Source organism: Piliocolobus tephrosceles, chromosome 1 (genome assembly GCF_002776525.5).
Source record: "Piliocolobus tephrosceles isolate RC106 chromosome 1, ASM277652v3, whole genome shotgun sequence".
NCBI lineage: Eukaryota > Metazoa > Chordata > Mammalia > Primates > Cercopithecidae > Piliocolobus > Piliocolobus tephrosceles.
The window spans coordinates 199922883-199938002 of NC_045434.1; the positions used below are offsets into that span (position 1 = coordinate 199922883).

Sequence of the window (15120 nt, forward strand, 5' to 3'; positions counted from 1 at the left end):
GCGGTGGCCGGAATAAAATGAAGGGATGTCAGCAAAACGCTTGGAGCAGAGGGCCCACAGTAAGAGGGGCATTCACGGGTGTCCTTCCCAAGGCTCCTCTGCTGGCCTGGCGAGGACAGACACAAGCCTCTCCCCAGGCGAAAGTGATTCGTAAACATAACAGCCGGGACAGATGAGAGGGGAATGGTGACCCCCAGCCTGGGCAGGGGCTTCACCACTCACATCTTCACCACCACCCTGTGCCTATCAGGCAGAGGAGGAACCCGAGGCTCAGGAAATGACGGGAAATGGCCAAGGCCATACAGGTAGAAAGCAGCAGAGTCTGGCCAGGGAGCCTGCCCCCTGTACCCCTGCAGGGCTGCTGTGCCCACCTGAGCACAACAAGCAGGTCCTGTGGGTACGTGTGTGTGTGCAGGCACAAGCAGTGGAGGAGGCAGGCAGGCCAGGGATGGAGCCTTGCTGCAGAACAGGCCCATTTGCTTTAAGAACATTGGAACCACTGATTTTGCTTCATGAAAGAGGCATGAATAGGACCTCAAAGGGAATTTCTAAGAGACAGAAAATCAATGGCCCTGACATCTTGGTCCCCAGAAAGACAGAGAGAGAGAGAGAGAGTGTGTGTGTGTGTCACATACACATGCACACACTTCACAAATTGATCCAGTCACGTGCGTGCGCGCACGCGCACACACACACACACACACACATATACACACACAGATAGGGATCACATATACTAACAAGTACCCATTTTCATGTACATCTGGCTTGATAAAATATACAGATGTACACATGAATCTGAATACTCTGGCTGATTTCCCTGTGGGTGGGTGGGCACCCATGCAAACACATATCTGCATGACCCAGTGAGCATACTCAACAGCAGTGGCGTGTACAGACGGGGACCTCCCTCCACGGCTGCACCCACACATTCTTAGGTGTGCACTTTGATCCAGCACACTCATGAGTGTCCTGCACACATATGCTGGAGCAGGTCAGGCAGACACAGGAACCCACCAATACAGGGAGAGGAATGGCTCCCAGCAGGCTCCAGCATCACCTGCACAGGCAAGCGCTGTGCGCGGCCCGCCCATGAAATGTACGTACATGCCCATAGCTCCAGAGACGTCCCAACTGCACCGGCAGAGGCTGGCTCAGTGGGTACACTAGTGCACATATGGGCACACAAACGACTCCCAGCAGGCCCAGCACACACGCATGCGTACCAGGGACGCTCTGTGCTGACCCAGCACGTGCATGCACATCGCTCCCGGGTCTCCAGGGAGCTCCCACAGACAGGCAGCTCTGACAGCAGGGTGTGGGGGAGGGCAGCTCAGGACCAGGGTTGCCAGGGATACGGATGTGGGGCTCTCAAAGCTGCATGGCCTGCCCAGGCAGCACAGACAGGCCAGTGACCACTCTTAGGTCTTCAAATGTTGCTAATCAGATGGCAATGCCTTTAAGGGAGGGAACTGGGAACTTGAGGCTGGTTTCCTAGAATGAGCCAGTATAACCCTGACAGGTCCCAGGTCAGGCCTGCAAAGCCCCCAGGGCAGAATCTTTTCTCTCTAAGGCTGACATGAGGCTCTGGGCCCAGAATTTGCTGGGGACACAGCAACAGACATAGCTCTGCATGGCCTCTAAGCCTCGCCCAGGCCATACCTCCTGCTCCACCAAACGACCTGTGTTCAGTGACAACCATTTACTTGCTGTGTGGCCTGGAGCAAGTCACTTGGCTTCTCTGAACCCCAGTTCCCTCGTCTACACAAGGGGATGGTCGCGACTTCGAGCATTTAGATCGCAGGGCCAGGCTGTGACAAACAGAGCTAACATTTTCTGACCATATGCCTCGTGCCAGGTGCTGTGCAGACATTTTCTTTTCATTATCTCCTGGAGTCTTCACAACTTGCCCTGTAATATTCCATTTATTACTGAACCCATTTTAGAGATGAGGCAATCAAGGCTCGGGTAGGTGAGTCACCTGTCCAGGGCCACACAGGTAGCAGATGTCAGAGCCAGTATTTGAACCCAGGTGGCTGGCTCCTACCTACTTTGCTAAACCTTCCTGCTTGTGGATGTCTGGAGTGGTGGGAGGCACAGCGTCCTTATCCTCATGCCGCAGAAGGTCACGGCTGTCCTGATGGCTTCTCGAGGAGTGCCACAAGGACCAGGTAGAACAGAATCCCGGACTGTTAGGCACATTCTACAGATGGTGACACTGAGCTCCAGGGTGGGAGAAGCAGGGGGAAGTGCTCTGCCGGGGTCCCAGAACCCACATTTGTACCCAGGGACCCTGACTTTGTGAGCTGCTCCTGCACTATGCAATTCACGCACCCTGGCTGGTTAAAACAGTGCCATGACACACGCACATATTAGGTACCTGCTGTGTGCTCGGACCTGCTTAAAACTGAGGGCTCATCCATTACCATGTCCCCCCCACTTTAGACATGTAGGCACTGCCTTGCTTTCTAGAAACTCTGCCAGTACTGGGCTGGTGCCCACCCTGAGAAACCATCCTTCCTGCGGCTGGACAATGCCTCCCTTCTCATCCTGCTCCTGTCTCCTGAGCTCCTTTGACTCCTCGGAGCCTCCATCAAACCCTGGGTAACTGGGACTACTGCTCTCATTTAACAACAGAGAAACTGAGGCTCAGGAAAAGGATATAACCAAGTCAGTCAGTCTCATGGGTGGCTAGTGGCAGAGCAGGGAGCTCTCTCTGTGCAGGGCTCCCCCGGCAACTTCCAATTCCGGGTCTGCACAGACCCACACGGTGGGCTCCCACCAGCTCCTTATGAGAGAATTGAGTCCCACAGCAGCTTCTGGTCTAGAACCACACTGCAGAAATTCAGAACATGGTCAGGCCAGGGTAGGGAAGGGAACGGAGCAGGAGCTGAAACTACAGTGGTTTATTTAAAAAAAAAAAAAAAAAAAGGGCAAGACTGAAAAATGCTCTCTGAGGCTGCTAGCTCCAAGAGGGATTTGAGATCTTAGGGAAATCTCAGGATCAAGAATGAGTCTCCATTCATGCTTAGAAACATCTATTCCAACCACAGACAGACCTGTGGGGCGCCGTGGCCATGTCAGTCCCTCAGGAGCCCTCCAAAGGTGGCAGGAAGAACCCCATTCTCTCCATGGGCCTTGGTTAGTAGCATCACTCCCAGCAGGGTTGAAAGGGTCCATGTCTGAGACTGGGGTGGGTGAGACTCTGCAACAAGTATTTATTGAGCACCTTCTGCGAGCTCAGCACCATCCTAGAACCTGGAAATACAGCAGTGAACAAAACAGACGAAATGGCTGCTCTCGTGGAGCCCACACTCCGCCTGGGAAAGACAGGCTGCTGGGGAGCACAGTGGGAAATACACGGTCTGTCAGCTGGCGATTAGGACGACAGGGAGAAATAAATCACGGAAGGGGACAGGCTGCGTGCCTGTATAAAAATTGGGTGATGGGGGACCTCAGTGAGCAGGTGACATTTGGGCAGAGACCTGAAGAAGATGATGGAGCAACCACTGTGGATATCTAGGGAAAGAACATGCCCGGCAGAAGCAGGTCAGAGTGCCTGGAGAGCGGGAGGGAAGGAGGAAATGGGAGGAGACCGGTCAGAGAGGTGAGAGGAGGGAAAGATGACGGAGGGCCTTGTGAGCCATTTCTAGGAGCTTGGCTTTTGCACTGTGCAAGATCAGGAGCCTTAATGATTCTGGCCAGACCAAGCATCCTAGGGACCCCAGACTGGAGGAGGCAGGGTGGGAGCAGGGTGGAGGTGGTCGGGAGGCAGTGGAGTGAGTCTGGACTTCAGAATAGAGGTCTGGGCTGGAGTCAGCCCAGAGAAGGCATTTGAAGCTGTGGGACTGGGTGGAGTCACCCAGGGAGAGAGAGGAGGAGGCCAAGGACACAGCACTGGGGACTTCCCAACCGTGGAGAGGTCAGGAGATGAACAGGAACTGGCCACAAAGTGCTCAGAGCGAGAGGTGGAGGCGGGTGGCACCCTGGGAGCCAGTGCGTTCCCAGAAGAGGGAGCAGTCACTTTGTCAGATGCTGCTGGCAGGTCGAAGAAGACCAGGTCTGGGACATTATGTCCATGTCTCCCATTGGCTTGGCAACATGGACATCACTGGAAGCCTTGATGATGAGCTGTTTTAGTGGAATGAAGGGGACAAATGTCTGATATGAATGTGTTCATGAGCCCTAGGAATGGGAGTCAGCAGCAAGGGGGGCTTCAGAATCAAACCAACCCAGTGACCCCGTTCCAGTCCCAGCTCTGACCCTTTCTAGCAATGAGCCTTGGGCAGGTCACTTCACCGTGCTAAGATTTCCTCATCTGAAGAATGGGGATAATAGCCCTTTTACTTCCTAGAGTCCTTGAGAATCCAACGAGGTAATAGTCATGAAGAAAATTTACTAATAATGAAACACAGGAAATATTCCAGCAGGACAAGTACAGGCTTTGGATTTCACTTCTGGCTCCTCTGTCCATTAGCTGTGTGACCTTGGCTTGGTTATTTAACCTCTCTGAGCTTCTGCTTCCTTTTCTGTAATAGTTGTACTCAGCTTCTGGGGACTGTAAGGATTCAGCAGAGTGTTCACCAAGCCCAAGCTAGCAGCCCGGCACAGAGTGAGCACCCAATTGATAGTGCCTGTGCCTGCCTCCTCTGGGGATTCTTACTTCTGTTACTTACAAGAAGATTCCAGCAAGAGGTACAGAGTCAGGAGTCGGACCCTGAGTTTGAGTGCCGGTCCCCAGACAAGTCATTTCATCTAACTTCTTGGGCCTCAGTTTTTACAGCTGTGAAGTTGGCAAGCTGTGGCCTTGGCCCCCTTTGTTTGGGGGATGGGGGGACAGAGAGGACAGGAGACAAAGCTCACGGGTTGCAAGTGAAATGGAAATGGCTGTGCACGCATGGCCCTCTCCTTGGCCTGTCGTCTCATTGGGCAGGCAGGTTACTGTGACCAGAAAACACACCCCGGTTATGAAAACAGCAACTTAAACCAGCCTCCACCAGGTCCCACGGGAAGAGACTGGGAAGGCCAGAGGAAGGAGCAGAAAGCCCAGCATACCAGCAAGAGCAGGAGTCCCAGGCCCGCCCACCCCACAGGGTGACCCCTGGCCCCCCAGCCGTGGGGGCTACGCAGCCCATCCTCTTCCCCGATTTATTTCTCCCTGTCGTCCTAATCGCTGTCTGACATACTGTGCATCTCCCAATGTGTTCTCCAGCGGCCTGTCTTTCCCAGGTGAAGGGTAGACTCCACAAGAGCAGCTATTTCGTCTGTTTTGTTTGCCGCTGTATCTCCAGGTTCTAGGATGGTGCTGAGCTCACCAAAGGTGCTCAATAAATACTTGTTGCACCCACTTCCACCTCAGCATTGGTGAGACCCCCGGGCTCCCGTGAAACTCCAGAGAAGACCTTGGTCTCTGCCCTGGGTGGGAAGAGGCAGGCCAGCCTCAGTGGGAGCTCCTCACGGACCTGAGAACACACAGCTCCTGTGAAGAGGAGTGTGGGTGGTGGGGGGGGTTTTGGCGGGATGGTAACAGGTCCTGGAAAACCTCCCCTGGTCAGGGGAGCTGTCTGACTGGACATCTTAGAGATGACAAGGGGCTCCGGAAAGAGCCAGGCCTAGGAGCCTGCAGCGCTGGGTTCTAGTCCCGGCTTCTGCCTGACAAAGTATTTGGGACCCTGATAAAATCATGCCTCTTTGTGGCTTCAGTTTTCCTTGTCTCTAAAATGGTGCTAATAATCTTTGCCTGCTTCTCTCATGTGGGTATCATTTAGATCAAAATATCTCATGGAGTGAGTCCGAATGTTACACAAAAGCAGCCTCCAATCTTTTCTGGAACAAAGCAGGGTGTAAGTAAATAAATACTGTACATATGTAAGACATTATCATTACAAATGGCATTTTTCCCACCAAGCTATGGGGAAAAAAAAGCAAAACAAAACAGAAACCAGTTCAGTATGGCGTGAAGGATTCTCAACAGGATTTCAGGAGGCCTGAGTTCTGATTCCAGCTCCGTATGCACCTGATAAGGTGAGTGAGCCTGGGCGAGCCACCTCCGACGCCCTGCCTTACAGCCCTGGTAGGGAATCAAACAGATGTTGGTTTTAGAGAGGCGTTGCAAGTTCTGCCAATGAAGAATTAACAATAGAATGTTCCCTCCTCTCCAAGGCAGGGGATCTGGGATGGGAGAAGCCACTCAGGCAGGTCTTGGTTTAAGCCTCTCACCTGCCATGCAGCCTTGGGTAACTCTCTTCCCTTCTCTGGGCCTCAGTTCCTCTTGTGAGGTGTGAGGTGTAGAGGCTTACGGTGGGGGGAGTGAGGATAACGGGCCCCAGGGAGGGGGGTGCCCAAACAGGGTGGGGTGAGGCCAGAGCAGACCAGTGGGGCCTGAGCCAGCTGCCGCAGAGCAATGAAAAGCTCTTAACCACACAGGATTGTTAACAGCTCCCAAATCCTGTTGTACCACAGGCTTAGAAAGGCTTAAACTGTTAAATGCATAAACTTCCTCAATAAACGGGCCTCTCTTGCCAGATTCTGAAGCCCAGCCAGATGAAAAGGCAGTGGCTGGAGGGCGGGGAACTTCCCCAGCTGTTTATGTCCTGCTGGAGTGATCTGGAGGCAGCCCGTGTGCTTTCAGGGTCCAGATGAGCCAGTCTGGGGCCAAGAGCGGACAGTGCAGGGCTCTGGGGTCAGATGGCCTGGGGGTTCTAACCCTACTTCTTCCTATCTGGGTCATCTTGGACTTTTCCCTTCAATTTCCTCTTCTGTGAAATAGGGATGACCCTACCCAACCCTGTAGGGTGACTAAGCGCCAGTGGATACTGCTTGTATCAGAATAAATCAGGGGTGGAAGGCACAAAAGCATAGACCTGTCTCTGCCGCCTAAGAGGGGCGTGACATTGACCAAGTCTCAGTTTCCTAGTCTGATGAGAGGATACAAGGAGGTGACTGGGCAGGAGCGGCCCGCCCAAGGTGAGCATTTGGTATGTGCGGTGTGGGACAGACTGGGGGCTCTTCTCTCTGGCCAGAGGTTAGCCAGCGTTGGGGAGCCTCCTTCCCTGAGGCTTCCTTACTCCCGAGCCTTCGTCCTGGGACTGTGTTCCAGCCTGCCTTGTATCTCTTGATAGGAAAGCAGCTCGTCATTCAAGGCCCAGACCCGGGTCTCCTCCTCTCCTGAGAAGCCCTCCTCGTTGCCCCAGTAGGGTCAGCCCCCTCCTTCCTTTGAGGTCCCACAGTCCTAACCACGAGCCCCTTAGCCGGTTATCTGCCAAGCTCTTTTCACTTCCACCATCTCGGGGTGCCTCCGTCATCTGGAGGTGGGCAGGCCAGGGTGTAGTGTTTCTGTTTCCCAGGTAAGCAAACTGAGGTTCCTTCTATCACACCCTGCTGGCCGCTCTGCTTAGGGTCTACAGGATCGGGACTCAGTGGCCAGGTGGACAAGACATGGGCCTCAGGTATAAAAGGTGAGTACATTCTGGCATCCGTCCTCTTCAGGTTAATAAGTTGTCCCAGCAAGCTACAGAAAGCCAGGTTCAAATTCTAGCTTGGCTACTTAGTGGCTGTGCGGCCTTGGGCAGCTTGATGACCCTCTCTGGGCCTCAGTCTCATCATTTGTAAAATAGAGCTAATAATACCAACAGAAGTTTCAATAAGATAATGGAAGCATAGCATATACCACAGTGCGGGACACCCAGGTGGTATCTTTCACCTCCCTGTCTCAGGCCTCCTCCAGGCCTCTCAGGACTCCCTTCAGCCTCTGAGGGCAGTAGAACTGAAACCCTGGCAGCCCTTCCACCACCCTCCCTTGGCCAAGAACACCTTTCTTCTGCTCTTCCCTGGACGGCTGAACCTTGTCTGGGGATAAGCAAGAGGCCAGGGTTTAAAAAGAAAAAAATCACCATCATTTCCTACCATTTTTTTTCCTGGACTAATTGCCCTTTCAACCCTTGGTTCTTCTCATCCTCCAAAGCCCTGGGAAAATGGCTCCTCCTCCAGGAAACCTTCTTGGCTCTCTCCCCATTCCCTCCGAAGCGCCCCAAGTCTGTAGTTATGGATGGAGCTCTCTCCTGTGCCCTAGACTGGCAGCCCCAGGGAGGGTACGGAGGGCCTTCAGCATCTGGGCAGCTCCCACACCTGGCCTGGGAACTGGTACACAGCAGGAGTCCTGGAAGTGGTATTTGAGTGAAAAACGAATGAGCTGTTCTGAAGCCCAAATTGTCCCATACTTCCTACCCAGACCACTGGGAACTTGAAGACCAGAGAGAAAGAATCGTCTCATGTCCTGAGATCCAGAAACTTTCATTTAGCTGAATCAGAGAGGAGAGAGGACTGAGGTGACTGACCCCTGCCCTTCCCAGGAGCACGCACTCTGGCTGCCTCCAGGCCTTTCCATGTCCTCCTCGCCTGCCTAACTCTTGCTCCTCACTCAGCTTCCACCGGAGTGGCCCATCTTCCTGGAGGCCATCCTCTGATCACCTGTTCCTGGCTGACACTCCCCTGGATGGGCTGGGTGCCTCCGTCTGCTTCCACAGACCCTCCCCGCCTGCTCTGCTTTCTTCAGCATGACCCCAGTCCCCCTGCACCTTCACTGTCTGTAGAGGTATCTGTCACCATCTCTAGGCTGGGTGGGCCTTGGGGACAGGGGTCATCATGGCCATTTCCAAGGCCCCCTAATGCCTGGCACATGACACTCAACAAGTGTTAGCTTCCTCGTCCTCTATGAAGACATCATTGAGCCCTCCAAGAAGCAGAAAAATCAAGAGCTGAATGATTTCAGTGGATGTCTGATGGATGGATGTATCATAGACAGATGGATGGATGGATGGATGGATGGATGGATGGATGGATGGACGGACCAATGGATGGACAGGAAAGGGGAAGCTGGAGAGGGTGTAGAATTTTTCCCATTTTTAAGAGCAAAGGCCTGAATTGCTTGAGTACACCGGCCATGGTCCCTATCCAATTCCCTTCACAAAAGGCTGGCCTGTGTGGTCTCAGCCCTGGCCTGAGCCTGGGGGTCTGCCCGAGTTGTCTGTACCCCCTCCTTTTCCCTCAACTGGGTGTCTCCACCCTGTCCTTGAAGAGAAGCAGCAGAATTTTCTGTGTGGGGGTCTAGGCCTCCCCTCCCACCCAGCATTCCAACTCTCACACCCTTCCCCAGTCAGCATAGCACAGGCTGCCAGCTGGCGGCCTCCCTCCCGGAGCCCACCCCATTGACCGCACCCCACCCCCGCAGACTCCCCCAAACACATCTGAGCCACTGGTCCAGCCTCTGTAAGAAGGGCTCGAGCTGAAAGCAGGGTGGGAAGGAAGATCCAACTCTGAAGGCCCAGAAAGGACCCCTGGCCCCTCCCTCCCTTGGCTGGGAAGCACAGGATTCTGGAGTAAAACAGAAAATAAAGCCACAGGCATAACATCTCATGCTGGAGAGCATGCCAGCAAACAGGCACTCTCAAAGGCAGCTGCTAGGAGGGTAACTCGGTCCAGCCTTTCTGGAGGGTAATTTGGCAATGTTAGTCAAAAGCTCTAAAAAAAAGTGCATGCCCTTTGACCCTACAATTCCACGCCTAGAAATGTATCCTACGCAAATAGCAGCAGCCATGCAAAAAGACAGAGAAACAATGAGGCTCACCCCAGCATTTGTTTAAGATAGTGAAATACTGCAAGCAATCTATCTGTCAATCAACAGAGCAGTAGTAAATAAGTTATGGTACATTTATTCTATGGGATCCTAAGAGCTTCCCCACAATGATGTTATAGCTCTAACATGATATGCAAAGATGTCCACAAAATATTATTGTCAAAAATTCTCCTCCTGGGCATGGTGGTTCATGCCTGTAATTCCAACACTTTGGGAGGCTGAGGTGGGAGGATCATTTGTGGCCAGGAGTTCAAGACCAGCCTGGACAACATAGTGAGATACTTTCTTTCTGAAAGAAAAAATAAAAAAATAAAAAATAAAAAAAAAACTCGTGTAGTTTAAGCAGGAGTCCATTTTTTCTTAAAACAAAAAATGAATATGTGTAAATACACATAAATCCACCTGGAAGAACCTACACCAGTTTGTTTCACAGTGCTTATTTCTAGATGATAGGATTATGGGTGATTTTAGTTTCTTCCTTTTTGCTTATCAGTAATTTCTAAAGATTCTACAAATAACCTGCATTGCTTTTGTGATAAAGAAAAGTTATTTTTTCCTCAAAATCAAAGCTAACCAGGAAAATAAAAAAAGTTCACAGGCAAAGACAGTGTTCATAAAAGTCCTTAATCTTATTTTTATAACACTCTTCTGGGTATTTTCTCATTTACTCTGTATAACAGCCCTCTGTTTATTCTGTTTTGCAGATGAGAAAACAAAGGTTGGGAGAGGGTCAGTTGCTCACCCAAGGTCACACAGCTAGCAAGAGGCAGGGCTGGGGTTTGAAAGCAGGTCTCTGAAGCCAAGGTCAAGGAGAGGCCAGGAGCTGGGGAGAGAGCAGGAGCTGCACAGCAGGGCAGGGCAGACAAGAGGGAGAGGCTGGGAGGAGAAACCCAGCAGCTGGGAACTGGGGAGTCTGAGCTGGAGCCAGTGAATCAACATGTGCGTGCAACCACTCTGGCTAGCAGCCCCTCTCCCCATCCAAGCTAAATATTAAAAATCCCATTACGCCTGATAGCATCGCAGCAATCATGCTCACTGCGGAACCGCCTCCAGATCCCTCACAGATGCGGGTTGGCCACTGCGAGAGAACAGAGCAAGGTCCCCAAAGAAGGCTAGGTTGGGGTCTCCTGCTGGGCTAGTGGAAGTCGGGACTGAGGTGGGTAAGGAGAGAACAAGGAGAACAGGGATCTGGAGACAGGCAGACTTGGAGAAACTGAGGCAGGGGCACATTCACAGTCACATCTATCATACTCTGGAAAGAGTCAGAGAAACAGACTTGGGTGCAGGCGGCTGCTGCAAAGAAGGCATTGCAGGGACACCTTCTGCCACTCCCAGCAGACCTGCTGGCGGGAAGCCCCAGTGGGGACTGGCATTGGGGAGGGAACATGGCTCTTCTAAAGCCTTCCAAGATGCCCAGTCATACAAGATGGCTTCTTCTTCATGTCCTCAAAGCACTTTGCCTGCATGGACCTCATTTGTGGCAGGACCATACTCTGCCTTGTTCCCTGGGTGTCTGAGTCCCCTGCTCACCCAGGAGCCACTGCAGACCAAACCCTGAGTGTCAGGGTTTCTCGGGGATCCTCTGCCTGGAATGCTTTCCCCCAAGCCTTCTCAGGCCCATCAGTTTGATGATATCTCTTCCGGGGAGCCCTTCCTGAAGCACGGCCACTTTTTCTTCTCTATTGTTGCACAGTTCTTACCCCCTTCACTCATCACAGTCTGCAACTAGTTTATTGATTTGCTCATTGACTTTTTCTTCTGTCTTCTCCTATCCACCGACTCAGACTAAAAACTCTGGGAGGGCACTGAATGCGCCTGTCTTGTTCATTTCCGTATCCGACTGCACCTGGAATGTGCCTGGCTCATAGTAGGTACGCAATACATATTTGTTAGAGGGCTAAATGGCCCACAGAGGTTACTCAAAACGTGTGTTGAATGGTCGGCTTCCCCAGGCCCCTCCCCTCTCCCACTGTGCCCTGTACACAGTAGGCACCAGAGGAAGTCGGTGAGATTGAATCAGTTTAGCCCACTCACTGTATTGGGAACTCGTAAGTCTTTGTACACCATCACCGCCCACACCAGGGATGGTGGCCGCTCCCTATGAAGACTCCCCCACTCTCCATCTGCCAAGAAGACTTAATCCAGCCTTATTTTCTCTCATTTATATTAACAAAGCAATGGATGTTTTCCTATTAAATTATATCTCAATAATAAACGCATCTTTTCAAACCACATCCTCTTAGAGATTCTGCTAATGTTCCGCTGCCCCAGAGGGGATGATCCCTGAGGTGGTGTTGGGGCTGGGCTTGTGTCCTCTCTTTGGCCTGAGGTCCCAGCTTGGTCCAAACATGTGTTATATTGTGTGTCTGAGCTCATGGTCCTGGTACCGAATTATCAGGCAGGGCTGCTCGTTTTAAAATGCTGATTCCAGCTGGGCACGGTGGCTCATGCCTGTAATTCCAGCTTTTGGGAGGCTAAGGCAGGTGGATCACTTGAGGCCAGGATTTTGAGACCAGCCTGGTCAACATGGTGAAACCCCATCTCTACTAAAAATACAAAAATTAGCTGGGCGTGGTGGTGCACGCCTGTAATCCCAGCTACTCAGGAGGCCGAGGCACAAGAATTGCTTGAACCCAGGAGGTGGAGCTTGTAGTGAGTTGAGACTGCGCCACTGCACTCCAGCCTGGGTGATAAAGCGAGACCCTGTCTCGAAACAAAAAACGAAAAACAAACCCTGCTGATTCTTGGCCCCCCATCTCAGAGCCACATTCCCAGACCTGGGGGAGAGGTATGAGTCAGACCCAGAAACCCACACTTTAACCAACTAACCAGGTGACTCTGATCCACAATAAAGATTGAGAAGCCCTAAGCTGGGGGACAAGAAAGCACTTGACCAATGTTACTTGAATGTGAGCTGGAATCACCATTCCTGCACGTCCTGCTCCAGTGGGGCCAGTGCCTATGGGGCTTGGCCTGCAGCAGGCTCACATCTGGGTGACAGCAGCACAGGCCACAGCAACAGCTGGTGTCCTTCTGGGTTCCCTGAGCTCATTAATCACACCCTGACTGGCCCCCACTCACACTCCGAGGATGGCTGAGCTGGGCTGGGGCCTTGGGGAGGCTGTCAGGTACAGGGGAAGATGGGTGTGGAAGGGAACCTGGAAGGGAGCCAGGGCTGGGCACACCTTACCCCTGCCCCCCCTTGCACCCTCACCATCTGCAAGGAGCAGCTCTAACTCTGAGTTGGGTGACTTGCTTTTAATGCAGAGAATATGGCAGAAGTGGCGAGATGTCACTTCTGGATTAGGTTATAAAAGATTGTGGCTTCTGTCTTGGGTGTTTGCTGGTATTCTCTCTTGGCTCTCTCACTCTGGGGAATGTCACTGCACATGCAAGAGGCCCATGTGGTGAGGGACAGAGTCCTGCCAAGAACTCTGTGAGTGACCTTAGAAGCAGACCCCTCCCTGGTCTGGCCTTCAGATGAAACCGCAGCCCCAGGCCACACCTTGAGTGCAACCTCACAGGAAAATCTGAGCCAGAAGTATCCAGCTAAGCCACACCTGGATTCCTGACCCTCAGAAACAATGAGGTAATGAACGTTTGTTGTTGTTTAGAGACAAGGTCTTGCTCTGTCACCCAGGCTAGAGTGTAGCGGCATGATCATAGCTCACTATAGCCTCAAGCAATCCTCCCACTTCAGCCTCCTGAGTAGCTGGAACTACAGATGCACACCACTACACCTGGCTAAATTTTTTCTTTTTCTTTCTTTGTAGAGATAGGGTCTCACTATGTTGCTCAGGCTGGTCTCAAACTCTTGGGCTCAAGCAATCTTCCTGCCTCAGCTTCCCAAAGTGCTAGGATTACAGGCATGAGCCACCACACCTGACCTGTTGGTTGTTTTAAACTGCTAAGTCTTGGAATAATTTTTATGCAGCAACAGGTAACAAATACATCTTCTCATCTGAACACCCCGCCTGTTGCAGTTCTTCCTACACCCCTCCTCCAGCCCTTAGCTATGGCCATACCAAACCTGCCTCCCTAATGGGCCAAGCTGATTCACGTTCCCAGGCCTTTATTAATGCAGCTCCATCCTCCAGCATTCCTGGGCCACCCACCCAAGACTCAGCTCCAATGTCACCTCCTCTGTGAAGCCTTCTGTCATTTTCTGTGCCCACTGTAGCCTGAGCAGTTCCTATTAAAACAAGTCTAACACATCACCACCTTTGTACATTTATGTGTCTATCTCCCCTGCTAGACTCTGAGCTCCAGAAGGCAGAGCCACAGTCTGATTCTTCTCTGTACTGCCTGATGCTCAGCATAAAGTCTGACACAGAGCAGGCTCAGTAAAAGTTTGATGAATGAACAAACCATCAAAAATGAGTGGCTGGTTTCCCATTCACTTGCTCTGCCACCCACACCCTGTCTCACCACTGCCGTCTCCCAAGGTTGTGCACTTTTACACCCAAGGACGTAAAACCAAATTTGTTATCTTCCCGCCCATTTCTTTCCTAGAACCATCACCTTCCTGCAAGCTGGAATGCCCTGTTCCCTGTGATTCTTCCCTCTCTTCCCTTTCCATCCTGTCTTCCCATCCCATCCCTTTCATTGGCAAAACATCCTTTGATCTTACCTCTCCTCTTCCCCAGCACTGGTGGACGCCCCACTCCAGGCTGCCACTGTCTCTTGAGATGACAACAATGGTTCCCCTATAGGCCCCTTCCTCCTGTCTCTGGCACCCCCATCTGTCCTTCTAGGTATCTTGAAAAGCTGCCTTGCTTATCTCAGAGGGCTAGAGGGAGGAACCACAGAGCTGGTAGATTTAACAAGCATTTTATCAGGTTGAGGATCACTGCAACCACCCCAGGCTAAACTTTCCCTGGCTCTCCAAGGATACTGGATTAGGGGCCAAACCTTTAGCCTGGCATCTGAGGCACCCCAGGATCTGGCCCCAACCTCTGAATCCAATGGGGAATGCAAGAGGACATGACACAGGTAGCTTCAAGTCCCCTACACCCCCAGCACCACCACCACAGTTCACAGGCTGAGCACCTGGGCTTTGTACACATCCTCTTATTTAGTTAACATCTATTAAGCACTTCCTGTGTACTGGAAACCATCGCAAGTACTTTGCATGCATCAAGTTCCTGACTTCTCACACCAACCGAGGAAGAAGGGTTTTACACTTGGTCAAGGTGATACTGCTAGTGACTGGCAGGAGTGATTTAACCCAGGTCCTTCAACCTTCACAGCCTTCTTAGCACCAGGCTGTACCTCTCACAAACTTCTCGTGTTTGCAGACCACTTTCACGGTTCTTTGCCGTACTCAAACATCACTTATACTTACTTAATAGTTCTCCTTAAGCTAACTGTGTGGCATGGTGGTTAAGAGGGTGGGTTTTGGAATCCCAGATCCTCTACTTAGTCTCTGCTTAAGCTCTCTGAACCTTAGTTTCTTCATATACAACAGTACTTTCTGTCACAGGGTT

General features: G+C 51.9%; 1 protein-coding gene across 1 annotated transcript in view; it reads right to left on the reverse strand.

Annotated features, from left to right (window-relative positions):
• Positions 1–15120, reverse strand: part of EPHB2 (EPH receptor B2) — a 205639-nt gene that overhangs the window by 115644 nt on the left and 74875 nt on the right. The window lies entirely within an intron of this gene.